This window comes from Mobula hypostoma, chromosome 6 (genome assembly GCF_963921235.1).
Source record: "Mobula hypostoma chromosome 6, sMobHyp1.1, whole genome shotgun sequence".
NCBI lineage: Eukaryota > Metazoa > Chordata > Chondrichthyes > Myliobatiformes > Myliobatidae > Mobula > Mobula hypostoma.
Genome location: NC_086102.1, coordinates 101,025,624 through 101,039,096, shown reverse-complemented (window position 1 = coordinate 101,039,096; position 13,473 = coordinate 101,025,624). Strand labels below are relative to the sequence as shown.

Below are 13,473 nucleotides of genomic sequence, written 5' to 3'. Positions count from 1 at the left end.
CGTCAGTCATAGTTGACCATCCTAGCTGTCTAGATACACAAGCCTGGGCAGTACGATATGGAGAGCAAGTGGCTGCCCATGTAGCAAGCTCCCTCTCTCCGTCCATGTGATGAGCCCAAAGGAACGGCAGAGACCGATACAATTTGGTACCAGCAGCATCGCAGGGGTTGCCAGTCAACTTTTACTCAATATTAGGACTCCGGCTCCGGATTTTTCCCTTGGGGTTTACTCCCGAAGCCTTCCCTATGAGTGGGTATAGTGGCAAGGCAGCAGTGGTTTCAGATCAGCACTTTTCTTCTTGATGAGCTGCCAGCCACAGCTGACTAGCCCCCATCTGCCCAAAGTGACTGGTTTTAAGGCGCCAGTAACCGGCCTTAGTCCCTTCTCTTGTCAATAGAAATGGTTTTGCCAGGCACATGTGAAGGCCAGGAGCTGGACTTGGTTGTCAGAAGCTATTTGAGGTGCACACCATTGGGAGCATTTAATAGGTAGTGGGTGCTTGTCCCCATTACCAGCCCCCGGCCATAACAACCTAAAGGAACCAGGATTAGTATAAATGCATGGTTAACGATCCATATAGACTCTTTGATCTGAAGAGATGTACCTGTCTAGGAAAGGCAGAAGACAGTGCCTTGGCCTTCATTAATTGTGGAATTGAATTTAGGAGCCGAGAGGTAATGTTGCAGCTATATAGGACTCTGGTCAGACTCCACTTGGAGTACTGTGCTCAGTTCTGGTCGCCTCACTACAGGGAGGTTGTGGAAGCCATAGAAAGGATGCAGAGGAGATTTGCAAGGATGTTGCCTGGATTGGGGAGCCTGCCTTATGAAAACAGGTTGAGTGAACTCGGCCTTTTCTTCTTGGAACGATGGTGGATGAGAGGTGACCAGGTAGAGATGTATAAGATGATGAGAGGCATTGATCGTGTGGATAGTCAGAGGCTTTTTCCCAGGGCTGAAATGGTTGCCACAAGAGGACAGAGGTTTAAGGTGCTGGGGAGTAGGTACAGAGGAGATGTCAGGAGTAAGTTTTTTACGCAGAGAGTGGTGAGTGCACGGCAACGGTGGTGGAGGCGGATACGACAGGGTCTTTTAAGAGACTTTTAGCTTAGAAAAATAGAGGGCTATGGGGAAGTCTAGTAATTTCTAAGGTAGGGACATGTTCGGCACAACTTTGTGGGCCGAAGGGCCTGTATTGTGCTGTGGGTTTTCTACGTTTATATGTTTCTTCGATGTAAGAAACTAGTTTGGTTAGGTGCTTAATTGCTATTTGAATTAACTTGGCACAACATTGTACACTGAATGGCCGGTTCCTGTGAGGTCCTGTTCTAACTAAAGTAGGATTAGTTTAAAGTGGTCGTTGAGCTTCAGTACAGACACAGTGGGCTGAAGTGTCTGATGCTGTGCTGCATCTCTTTTGACACAATAGGCAAAGGTTCTCTTTAAGAGCAATCTGTCTGACAACATGCTCAATTTCTTTAACAAAGCAGATCCTCCAACTCTTCTAAATGTCCTTCCTTGGATAGTCATAGTCATACTTTATTGATCCTGGGGGAAATTGGTTTTAGTTACAGTTGCACCATAAATAATAAATAGTAATAAAACCATAAATAGTTAATTAGTAATATGTAAATTATGCCAGTAAATTATGAAATAACTCCAGGACCAGCCTATCGGCTCAGGGTGTCTGACCCTCCAAGGGAGGAGTTGTAAAGTTTGATGGCCACAGGCAGGAATGACTTCCTATGACGCTCTGTGCTGCATCTCGGTGGAATGAGTGTCTGGTTGAATGTACTCCTGTGCCCACCCAGTACATTATGTAGTGGATGGGAGACATTGTCCAAGATGGCATGCAACTTAGACAGCATCCTCTTTTCAGACACCACCGTGAGAGAGTCCAATTGACACATGAGATGCTGGAAATCCTGAGCAACACACTCAAATGTTGGAGGAACTCAGCAGGTCAGGCAGCATTTATGGAGAGGAATGAACAGTCGATGATGGGACCCTTCATCTGGACTGGAAAAGCAGGATAAGAAGGTTGGAGGGAGATGGAGAAGTACAAGCTGGCAGGTGATAAGTGAGACAAGGTGGGTGCTTGGGGGAGAGGATAGCTGAAGAAGAGGGAATCTAATAAGAGGATAGTGAACTGTAGGAGAAAGGAAACCAGAAGGCGGTGAGGAGAAGAGGAGGAGCAAGACGGCAACTAGAATGGGGATTGGAAAAAGGGAGGAGAAGTTAGTGGAAGTTCATGTTGGAAGCTAAGCTACCCAGGGAGAATCTGTGGTGTTGCTCCTCCAACCTGAGTCTGTTTTCATTGAGGCAGCAGAGAAGGCCGTGGACAGATGTGTTGGAATAGGAATGGGAAGTTGAATTGAAATGGGTAGCCACTAGGACAAAGGGAATGTTTTCTAGTTTTAATTTGTGGTGTTGGTTCAGTTTCATTAGTCATAGACATCAATCAGTTATCCCTTTGGGGTATGCTTTTAAATCAGACTTTGTAACTAGGACTAAAATCTTTTCTAATTAACACAGTAGTTCCAATGATTTCATGGCAGGAGGCTGGTTTAGTTGCTGTAACTTAATGGTGGTATTTTAGTGCAAAGGTTAGCGTAATGTTATTACAGCAACTTGGGTTTAATAACTGCTGCACCCGTTAAGGCATTTGTACAGTCTCCCTGTGACCGTGTGGGTGTCCTCCCACATTATAAAGCATTACAGATTAGGGTTAGTAATTTGTAGGCACGCTGCCTTGGCGCCAGAAACACGCTGACACTTGTGTGCTGTCCCAGCACAATCCTTGGACTGTGCTGGATGACGCAAGCAACGATTACACTGCATATTTCAATGTATGTGTGACAAATAAAGCAGATCGAAAATCTAATCTCAATTTTCTCCATGGCCCACAGACCAGTGCTGTGCTCTAAACTGCCAGCAGCATGCATTCCCAATTAAGTCACTTCGATACAGAGACTGGCTTAAGGGCTGTGAATAATATTATATGAGGGCCATCATCCCACGTGTAGCGTGCAGTTCTTTGTTGCAAGATTTCATTGAAATGTCCCCTCACTAGCCACTTTATTAGTAACAGGAGTGGAACGTGGTGTTGTCTTCTGCTGCTGTAGCCCATCCACTTCAGGGTTCAATGTGTTGTGCGTTCTGAGATTTTCTTCTGTACACCACTGTTGTAAAGCATGGTTATCTGAGTTACTGTCAGCTCGATCAAGATATTTTCACCCATAGAACTACAACTCACTAGATGTTACATACATCAAAGTTGCTGGTGAACGCAGCAGGCCAAGCAGCATCTATAGGAAGAGGCGCAGTCGACGTTTCAGGCCGAGACACTTTGATGTATGTTGCTTGAATTTCCAGCATCTGCAGAATTCCTGTTGTTTGCGTTTAAACTCACTAGATGTTGTTTTGTTTTTCACACTATTCTCTGTAAACTCTAAAGACTGTTGTGCGTGAAAATTCCAGGCGATCAGCAGTTTCTAAGATAGTCAAACCACCCCATCTAGCACCAACAATCATTTCACAGTCAGAGTCACTAAGATCACATTTCTTCCCCATTCTGATGTTTGGTCTGAACAACAACTGAACCTTTGACCATGTCTGAATGTTTTTATGCATTGAGTTGTTGCCGCATGATTGGCTGATTAGATATTTGGATTAACGAGCAGGTGTACAGGTATACCTAATAAAGTGGTCACTGGGTGTATTTCCAGCATAGAAATAGGCCTATGCTGGTACTCGTCAGAAGAAGGACTTGCGTTTGTATAGCAACACACAAACAAATACTGGAGTAATGCATTAGGTCAGGCAGCATCTATGGAAGTGAATACACAGGCGAAGTTTTGAGCTGACGCCCTTCTTCAGGACTAGAAAGGAAGACACCAGATTAAAAAGGTGGCGGGGGGGCAGGGAAGGAGGATAGCTAGAAGGTATGAGGTAAAGCCAGGTGTGCAGGAAAGATAAAGGGCTGGAGAGGAAGGAGTCTGTGATGGGAGAGGAGAGTGGACCATAGAAGAAAGGAGGAGGTAGGTGATAGGCAGGTGAGGAGGCCAGAGTGAGGAATAGAAGAAGAAGGGAGGGAAGCTTTTTTTGTACCAGAGGGGGAAATAGATATTTATGCCATCAGGTTGGAGGCTACCGAAATGGAATACAAGGTGCTGCTCCTCCCTGAGGGTGGCCTCATTGTGACACAAGAGAAGGCCATGGACCAACATGTCAGAATGGGAATTGGATTGAAATGTTTGACCACTCTAGAGTGGAGGTACTCAATGGAGCACCAATTTACGATACTTTTGTGGCGTTTCAGATAAAGTACTGATAATAATGGATCAGGCAACAGCTGTGGAGAGGGAGAAAGAGTCAAAGTTTCTGGTCGATGACCTTTCGGTAGAACTTGGGCTTTCTTTCGCCTTCCACCGTATCCCTATTTTAATCTTTTCTTCTCCTGATCTTCTCCAGTCGTGAATTTTCCCAGTTTTCTCCCCCCACCCCCATTATCTGCCATTTAACCGGTTATGTTGTCTCCTATCATTACCCAGTTCTGATGAAAGGCCATTGATTGACCTGAAACATTGACTCAGCATTTCTCACCACAGATGCTGCTGGACCTGCTGCCTATGCTGGCATTTTTTATTTCCGTATTTCCAGCCACTGGAGGTCTTTGCCTTTTGGTCAGAAATGTTGAATCTTTTTCTTTGTTTTTCCTCTCTCAACAGTGCTGCTTGGCCCACAGGGTATTTACAGCATTTTATGTTCGTAATTCAGAATTATAACAGCATTGTGTCACTATTGTAACAGGACGAACAACCCAGCAGCTGGTTTGTTCAAAAACAGCAACACTACAACATGATAACAATCAGGTATTCTGTTTCAAACCAAAACAACACAAGATATAGGAGCAGAATCAGGTCTTTTGGCCCTTCAAGTCTACACTGTGATTCAGTCATTCTCCTACCTTCTCCCTGTCAAGAGCTTATCAATCTGTCTACCATCTAGCTGAAGAAATTCCTCCTCTTCTCATTTCTAAAAGAATTTATCCTCCTTACTCTGAGGCTGTGTCTTCAGATCCTAGTCTTTCCTACTAATGGAAACATCCTTTCAGTATCAATAAGATCTCCCCTCATCCTTCTGAACTCCAGGTAATACAGGCCTAGAGACTTCAAATGAGCCGCATACATTGAGCCTTTCATTACTGGGATCATTCTTGTGAACCTGCTCTGGACCCTTTCTGGGACCAGCATATCTTTTCTTGGATACAGGTTTCATAATTGTTTATAATATTCCAAATTTGGTCAGACCAGTGCCTTAGCAGAACATCCTCACTTTTGTATTCTGGTGTCGTTAAAATTAATGCTAATTTTGCATTTGCCATCCTTACTACAGACTCGGCTTGCAAAAGATGCTTGCGAAAGGACAAATTTTATGCACGGTGCTGCATAATTCTAGTGAATCATGTTGAATTCTGACCAGTTACCACTGTGTGGAGTTTGTACATTCTCCCTGTAACTGCGTGGGTTTCCAGCTTCCTTCCACACCCTAAGGGCATGAGGGTTGGTAGATCAATTGGCCACTGTAAATTGCCTCTCGTGTGAAGGGTAGAATCTGGTGTTTGGGGTAGGGCAGGGTGACAGTTGATCAGAATGAGTATTTACCAGTTAGTTCGGATTTAGTGGGCCAAAGGACAGATTAACCACAAGACACAGGAGCAGAATTAAGCCAGTCAACCTATTGAGTCTGTTCCGCTATTTCCATGATGGCTGAATTATAATCCCTCTGAACTCCATTCCCCTGCCTTCTCCCCATAACCTTTGACACCCTTACTAATCAAGAACCTATCAAAATAAACCTACGATTTGTCCTCCAAGGCCATATGTGACAATGAATTCCAGATTCACCACCCTCTAGCTAAAGAAATTCCTCCTCATCCCTGTTCTGAAGAGATGTCCTTCTAATCGAAGCCCATCCTAAGTGGACTTCTACCGTACAGATAAGTCACCATATATACTTTGAGATCCATTTTCTCCTCTGGGTGCTCTGGTTTCCTTCCACATTCCAAAGATGTACGAGTTAGTAGGTTAATTGGTCAGGTGGGTGTAATTAGGCAGCACGGGCTTCTTGAGCCAGAAAAGCCTGTTGCTGTGCTGTATCTCTCTAAACGAAAAAAAAATCTCAGCTGCAGTTTCACATTCCAGATGCCCAGTGGATAAAGGAGTTTGACCAGCCCAATGGTGCAGATAGTAGAGCTGGTGACCTGGGCTCAATCCTGACCTCAGCTTTTGTCTGCTTTTATGTCCTCCTGGTGACCATGTCGGTTTCATCTCTGTGAACATGGAACACTGAACAGTACCGAACTGGGTTCAACCCTAACCTCAGATTCTGTCTGTTAGCCAGTCCCCCCTCTGACTCTGTCAGTTTTGTCCATGTGAGTGTGGAACACTGAACAGTACAGACCTGGATCTGGCCCTTTGGCCAACCCTCACTATGCCATCCATGGTGCCAGTCTAACTCATCCCATCTGCCTACATGTCTTGGTGTTGCATCCTTGTCTGATGTACCAAGATACACTGAAAACTTTGTCTTGCATGCTGTTCATACACTGCATTGAGGTAAAACAGTAGCAATGCAGAATAAAGTGTAAAAGCTACAGAGGATGTGCAGAGCAGGTAAACTGTAAAGTGCAAAATCATAATAAGGTAGCTTGTGAGATTAAGAGTTCATCTTACCATACTATGGAACCATTCAAGAGTCTGATAACAGTGGGGTGGAAGCTGTCCTTAAGCCTAGTAGAACGTGCTTTCGGGCTTTTGTATCTCTTACCCAGTGGGACGGGGAGAAGAGAGAATATCCTGGGCGGTTGGAATCTTTGATTATGTTGGCTGCTTTACCAGGGCAGTGAGCAATAGAAAAAACATAGAAAACATACAGCACAGTACAGGCCCTTCGGCCCACAAAGCTGTGCCAAACATGTCCCTACCTTAGAACTATCTAGAATTTACCCATAACCCTTTTTACTAAGGTCCATGTAGCCATCCAGGAGTCTCTTAAAAGACCCTATCATTACCGCCTCCACCACCGCTGGCAGCCCATTCCACACACTCACCATTCTCTGTGTATATAAAAAAAACAACTTACCCCTGACGTCTCCTGTGTACCTGACTACTGAGAAGTGTAGTCCGTAGATGGGAGACTGCTTCCTGTGATGTGCTGAGCTGTGTCCACAACTCTCTGTAGCTTCTTGTGGTCTCGTGCAGACCAGTTGCTGTACCAAGTCATTATACATCCAGATAGAATTTTTTGTTATGGTCCCGGCTTTCCCTGCCTGCCCATGTATCAGGTGCCTGTGAGAGAATAACTTGCAGGTGTACAGGGAAGTAAGGAGAGGGAAATGGAATGCATGACATTGCTCTCCTGGGAGCCAGCATGCACCTGATGGACCAAATGACCACCACCCATGATGATCAGGCATGGAAATCAATCTCTTGTAAACTCTGCAGCAACTCCTGATAGCAAGGATGATCCCACTGATTTGCCTCATAGATCCAAAGTCGAATTATCCTTCTGGTCATGTTGGACCCAATTAGCAATGTCTCTACTTCCTTATTTAATGAATCAGGATCAAGTTTAATATCACTGGCATATATCATGATATGTTGTTTTGTAGTAGCAGTACCTTGCAATACATAAAAAAAAGCTAAATTACAATATGAAATTTTAATATTTTATACATAAGTAGCGCAAAAAGAAAAAAATGGTGAGTTAGTGTACCTGGGTCATTATCCGTTCAGAAATCTGACGGCAGAGGAAAGAAGCTGTTCCTAAAGTGTTGAGTGTGTGTCTTCAGGCTCCTGTATCTCCCCCTGAATATATAATTTGTATTTGAATGAATGATTCTACCCCATGCTATGCCTTTGTTACTAATGGATTTGACTATTCAAATAGTGTCTTGGATGATTTACTCATCTGAGGAGGTCACCTGCAAATCTGTTGCCCCAGTGAACATTTTTTCTCCTTGATCACTTTGTGCTTGTCAACAGATGAGGTTGTTTTAAAATTTTCATCCCTATTTTCAAACCCTTTTATGATCTTCAGATGCTGGAGATCTTGAGCACAGACACAAAATGCTGGAGGAACTCAGCATCTTCGGAGGAAATAAACAGTCAACCTTTCTAGCCTAGACCCTTTATCAGGAACAATTGATTTTAATTCTCTCAGTTAGTGGGAGATAGGTGTCCGCCAAAAATCTCTGGAAGTTCAATGCTCTTCCTAAGTTGTGCCGTGTACTGTCTGACTGGCCACTTGATCATAACATACAATGGGAACTTTCAATGTCACCTTTTCGCTCATTCCTAAATCTGGCTTGCCTTTAGGCTTTCTATATTTCTTGACAATATTTATAAGCTGCTGTATCAAACACCATCCTTAACCAGCTTAATGGACTTTTTTATGGATGTAATTTTTTAAATTAAAAAGGACACTTGAACAGGTATATTGATAGACAGGTTTTAAAGGAAATGGTGGAGGAACTCAGCAGGACCCGATGAAGGGTCTCAGATGGAAATATTGACGATTCATTTCCCTTCATAATGCTTCCTAATTTGCTGATTTCTCCAGCATTTTGTGTGTTGCTCCAGATATCCAGCATGTGAAGCTCTCTTCTCTCAACTCTTAGAGGATAAGACTTGGAATACACTGCCGGGGATAGTGTTAGCAGCAGATGCATTAGGGACATTGAAGAGACTCTTAGATAGGCACATGGATGCAAGAAAAATGGAGGGTTATGTGGGAGGGAAGGGTTAGATTGAACTTGGGGTATGTTTAAAAAGTCAGCATACACGGGCCAAAGGGGCCTTTACTGTTCTAACTTGGTGCCGTAGACAAGTTAGATTGAAAGACATGTTTCCATCCTGTTTAACTGTGTCGTAGCAAAGAGGTATTATCTCTGATAATGTAGCATTCCTTCACCCTACTCATGGACAGTTTGTCCCACTCTCATCAAGGAGGAGGCTATGTAGCATCCATGCCAGGACCACCAAACTCGAAAACAGTTATTTTCCCCAAGCAGTAAGGCTGATCAACACCCACTAACCCACCCCTCCACACCCCCCATCACCACTGTTTTATCATTTCCTGTCAGTCACCCTGTATAAAGACACTCCTGTACCTGGTGTCACTTCATGTATATACAATCAATTTATGTATATAACCTATCATATTTATGTTGTGCAACACACATAAAGGTTGCTGGTGAACGCAGCAGGCCAGGCAGCATCTCTAGGAAGAGGTGCAGTCGTCGTTTCAGGCCGAGACCCTTCGTCAGGACTAACTGAAGGAAGAGTGAGTAAGAGATTTGAAAGTTGAAGGGGGAGGGGGAGATCCAAAATGATAGGAGAAGACAGGAGGGGGAGGGATGGAGCCAAGAGCTGGACAGGTGATAGGCAAAGGGATACGAGAGGATCATGGGACAGGAGGTCCGGGAAGAAAGACGGGGGGGGGGCGGACCCAGAGGATGGGCAGGGGTATATTCAGAGGGACAGAGGGAGAAAAAGGAAAGTGAGAGAAAGAATGTGTATAAAAATAAGTAACAGATGGGGTACGAGGGGGAGATGGGGCATTAGCGGAAGTTAGGGAAGTCGATGTTCATGCCATCAGGTTGGAGGCCAGAGAAAGCAGGATCTCCCAGTGGCCACACATTTTAATTCCACATCCCATTCCCATTCTGACATGTCTGCCCATCCTCTGGGTCCCCCCCCCCCTTGTCTTTCTTCCCGGACCTCCTGTCCCATGATCCCCTCGTATCCCTTTTGCCTATCACCTGTCCAGCTCTTGGCTCCATCCTTCCCCCTCCTGTCTTCTCCTATCATTTTGGATCTCCCCCTCCCCCTTCAACTTTCAAATCCCTTACTCACTCTTCCTTCAGTTAGTCCTGATGAAGGATCTCGGCCTGAAACGTCGACTGCACCTCTTCCTAGAGATGCTGCCTGGCCTGCTGCGTTCACCGGCAACTTTTATGTGTGTTGCTTGAATTTCCAGCATCTGCAGAATTCCTGTTGTTATATTTATATTGTGTTTTTAATTGCTGTGTTATTTATCTTACTGTGTTTTTTATTGTGCTGCTTCGGATCTGGGTAACACTTATTTTGTTCTCGTTTACACTTGTGTACTGGAAATGCTATTAAGCAACCTTGAATCTCAGTACTGGACTGAGTGACCAGCTGTCCTCAGGACCTTGCTGATCACAACTGAGCCCATTTTTAAACTATGGTGAAGGTTGTCTGACTTTGACTGTTTGGCACTGTTAAAATCACCGGATGTGTTGGATTGGGTAATTACTTTAATGGATCCACTGCTCCATAATTGCTGTTGTGCCTTCATTATAGGAAGCCGTTTAGACCCAAATAGAGAAGCCTCATAACTTTCCTTCATGACAGAGCACTGCCTCGGATGACCTTCTGTGGAAATGTTGTGAAGGCGACTGATGAGCGGAATCTTCAACCAAAGGAACAAAACTGCTGAAAGCATGTATCCTTGATTAGTGTTATAAATAAGCAGCTTTATTAATGCAAGCTTTTTTTAAAACCCCTTTACTCATTTCTTGCATATTTGGAAGTTTTAATGTGTCAGATTTCTGTGTCCTAACTCCATCAGTACAAAGTTCGAAGTGACATTGTTATCAGCTTGTACTACCCTGAGATTCATTTTCTTGCAGGTGTTCACAGTAGAACAAAGAAACAATAGAATCAGTGAAAACCCACACACAGCAAAGATGGACAAACAACCAAGGTGCACGAGAAGACCCAATTGCAAATACAAATAAAAATAAGAATACTACATGGAGCACATGACTTGTAGAATCCTTGAAACTGAGTCCATAGGTTGTGGAATCAATTCAGTACAGGTTTCCCCCACCATCCGAAGGTAGAGCGTTCCTATGAAACGGTTCGTAAGCCGGAATGTCGTAAAGCGAAGAAGCAATTACCATTTATATGGGAAAAATTTGTGAGCGTTCACAGACCCAAAAAAAACCTACCAAATCTTGCCAAGTAACACATAAAACCTAAAATAACAGTAACATATAGTAAAACCAGGAATGATATGATAAACACAGAGCCTATATAAAGTAGAAATAATGTATGTACAGTGTAGTATCGCTTACTGGAATTGGGAAGACAGCGCCGAGCACACTGATTGTGTGTTAGGCTGAGTCGTCGGAGGTTGGGGTGGTGCAGTGTTCCCCACCCTCCAGGCCGCCGACCGATACTGATCCACGAAGCATGCAGCGGTCCAGCGGTAGCTGGGATGCACCCAGCCCATCTTTAAGAAAAAAGCCAAAATAAACAAGCTAATTAATTCGGTGCCACCCGGCATGTAAATGTCAGCCCAGATCAGAAGCGACACAATCGGCAATTGCCTCTGATCTGGGCCAACATTTATGTGCCAGGCGGCACCTAATTAATTAGCATGTTTATTTTGGCTTTTTTCTTAAAGATGTGCTGGGTGCATCCCGGCTGCCGCTGCATTCTCCACGGCAATGTTATCAGTCCACGGCCCAGAGGTTGGGGTGGTGGGACACAGGGGTGTCATCTCATCGTCATCTGTTTCCATCAGGGAAGGCAGGTCATCTTCTTCACGTTCAGTTCGTGGACGACTTCACTTTTGGTCCGTTCGCTGCTGCATTCGGTTTCGATTGTTGTCCTTTCCTCTTCCAATTGCATCAGCTCTTCATCTATCAGTTCTTGGTAATGGGATGCTAAAACATCTTCAACATCATGTTCGTCAACTTCCACAAGCCAAACTCACTTTGTCCTTACTTCGTTCACCACGATCGAAATGCTTAATTATGTCTAGTTTTACGCTAAGTGTAACACCCTTACGAGCTCTTTTACGCTTTTCCGATACCTCAGAACTCATCTTGCTAAAGGCTGCTCATAGGCACGTGTTTAAGTAATGCCGGCTAGAATTCAGTTCCGGGGGAGGAGCTTGGCTGCTCGGGGTGCGTGCTGCCTTTTATCGCGCGCTGCCTTTTTTTTGTAACAGTGAAAACACCTTCTATTAGCGAAAACAGGTAACTAATGTAGGGCTCTCGTAACAGCGAGGTTTCGTAAAGCGAATGTTCGAAAAACGGGGGACACCTGTATTGTCAATTCTTGATATTTAAATGGCTGGTATACTGAGCAAGGGTTGGTTTTATAGCCCCTGAGCATTCTTTCTTGGATTGGATCATGGGTAAGTAAAGAATGTATTTCAAACCTTAGGGGAAGCAAGGTCTCAAGAGAATATAACCAAACTGCAGAAAACGAAACGTGACTCTGCTTTCTAGTTCTAGACCAGAGCTATGGTATAATGTTACAATGATTTTCCTATTATTGTTTCTACTGTGAAGCATTAGGAAGCATGTGCAAATTGAAGCAAGCTCATTTCTGTGTTGGAGGTTTCAGCTGACAATGTATTGTATTGTAAATCATGTAGCGTTCCCAGGCCTCCTTGTCTCCAAGCTCTACAGTTCTTGCCCTAAATCCTTCCTCCTTTTAAAGTGTTCATAAATTCATTGGGGTGCCTCTGTAGCATGACGCTATTACAGCTTGGGGGAGTGTCAAAGTTCAGAGTTCAATTACAGCGCCGTCTGTAAGGAGTTTGTATATTCTCAGTGCAACCATGTGCGACCATTCCTGTGGTTTCCTCCCATGGCCCAAAACCTACTGGTTAGTAAGTTAATTGGTGACTGTAAGTTGTCCTGTGATTGGACTACTGTTAAATAGGTTGGTTGCTGGGTGGTGCAGCCTGTTGGGCTGGAAGGGCCTGTTCCACACAGTATCCCTAGATAAATAATAAAAATAGTAAATAAGACACAGGAGCAGAATGAGACCATTCAGCCCATCGAGCCAGTTCCATCATGGCTGATCCTTTCAATCCTACTCCTCTGCCTTCTCTCCGTAACCTTAAACCCTACCTCTTTGATCAAAGTTACAATCATTTGCCCTATGACTCCATCAGGATTTGCTTGGTTATATAGCCTGGTAGAAGGGCCCTTGGACAATGTACGTGGTTCATAGAGAGGGGAAAACTGGTCAAGAACAGAAGAGGAGAAAGCATTGCATAACTTGTACAGTACTCACCTAACCATATAGGCACATACCATGTTTTTTTAATGCTGCTTTGTTACTGTAATGATCTGATCATTAAAATCACTGTTTGCCACCATGTTGGTTGTCTTGTCCCTAAAACCTGTCATTATCATGGTGTGATGAAGAACTAATGAATCAAAAGGATTCTGTTTTACAACCACTAGAACTTTGTACTCTTGTCTGCTGGTGGACTCCCTCACCGTGCACTATGGTGTAATAGGAAATTGATTATTGATCAAATAGTCTTGTCACACTTTGTTGGGTCAACTAGGCCACTTGTCTCTCTTGATTGTTCACACACAATGCTCTAATGGCAGCAACTGAAAGGGATGGTCTGA

The 13,473-nt window shown here is 44.1% G+C and overlaps 1 protein-coding gene and 1 long non-coding RNA gene across 3 annotated transcripts in view; both read left to right on the top strand.

Annotated features, from left to right (window-relative positions):
• The window catches only part of LOC134348245 (uncharacterized), a 144,894-nt gene extending 134,315 nt beyond the window's left edge, over nt 1-10,579 (top strand). Inside the window, exon 4 of the long non-coding RNA XR_010018381.1 lies at nt 10,391-10,579. This is a non-coding gene — a long non-coding RNA (uncharacterized LOC134348245). The remainder of the gene's footprint in view (nt 1-10,390) is intronic.
• Nucleotides 1-13,473, top strand: part of adcy5 (adenylate cyclase 5) — a 395,092-nt gene that overhangs the window by 164,418 nt on the left and 217,201 nt on the right. The window lies entirely within an intron of this gene.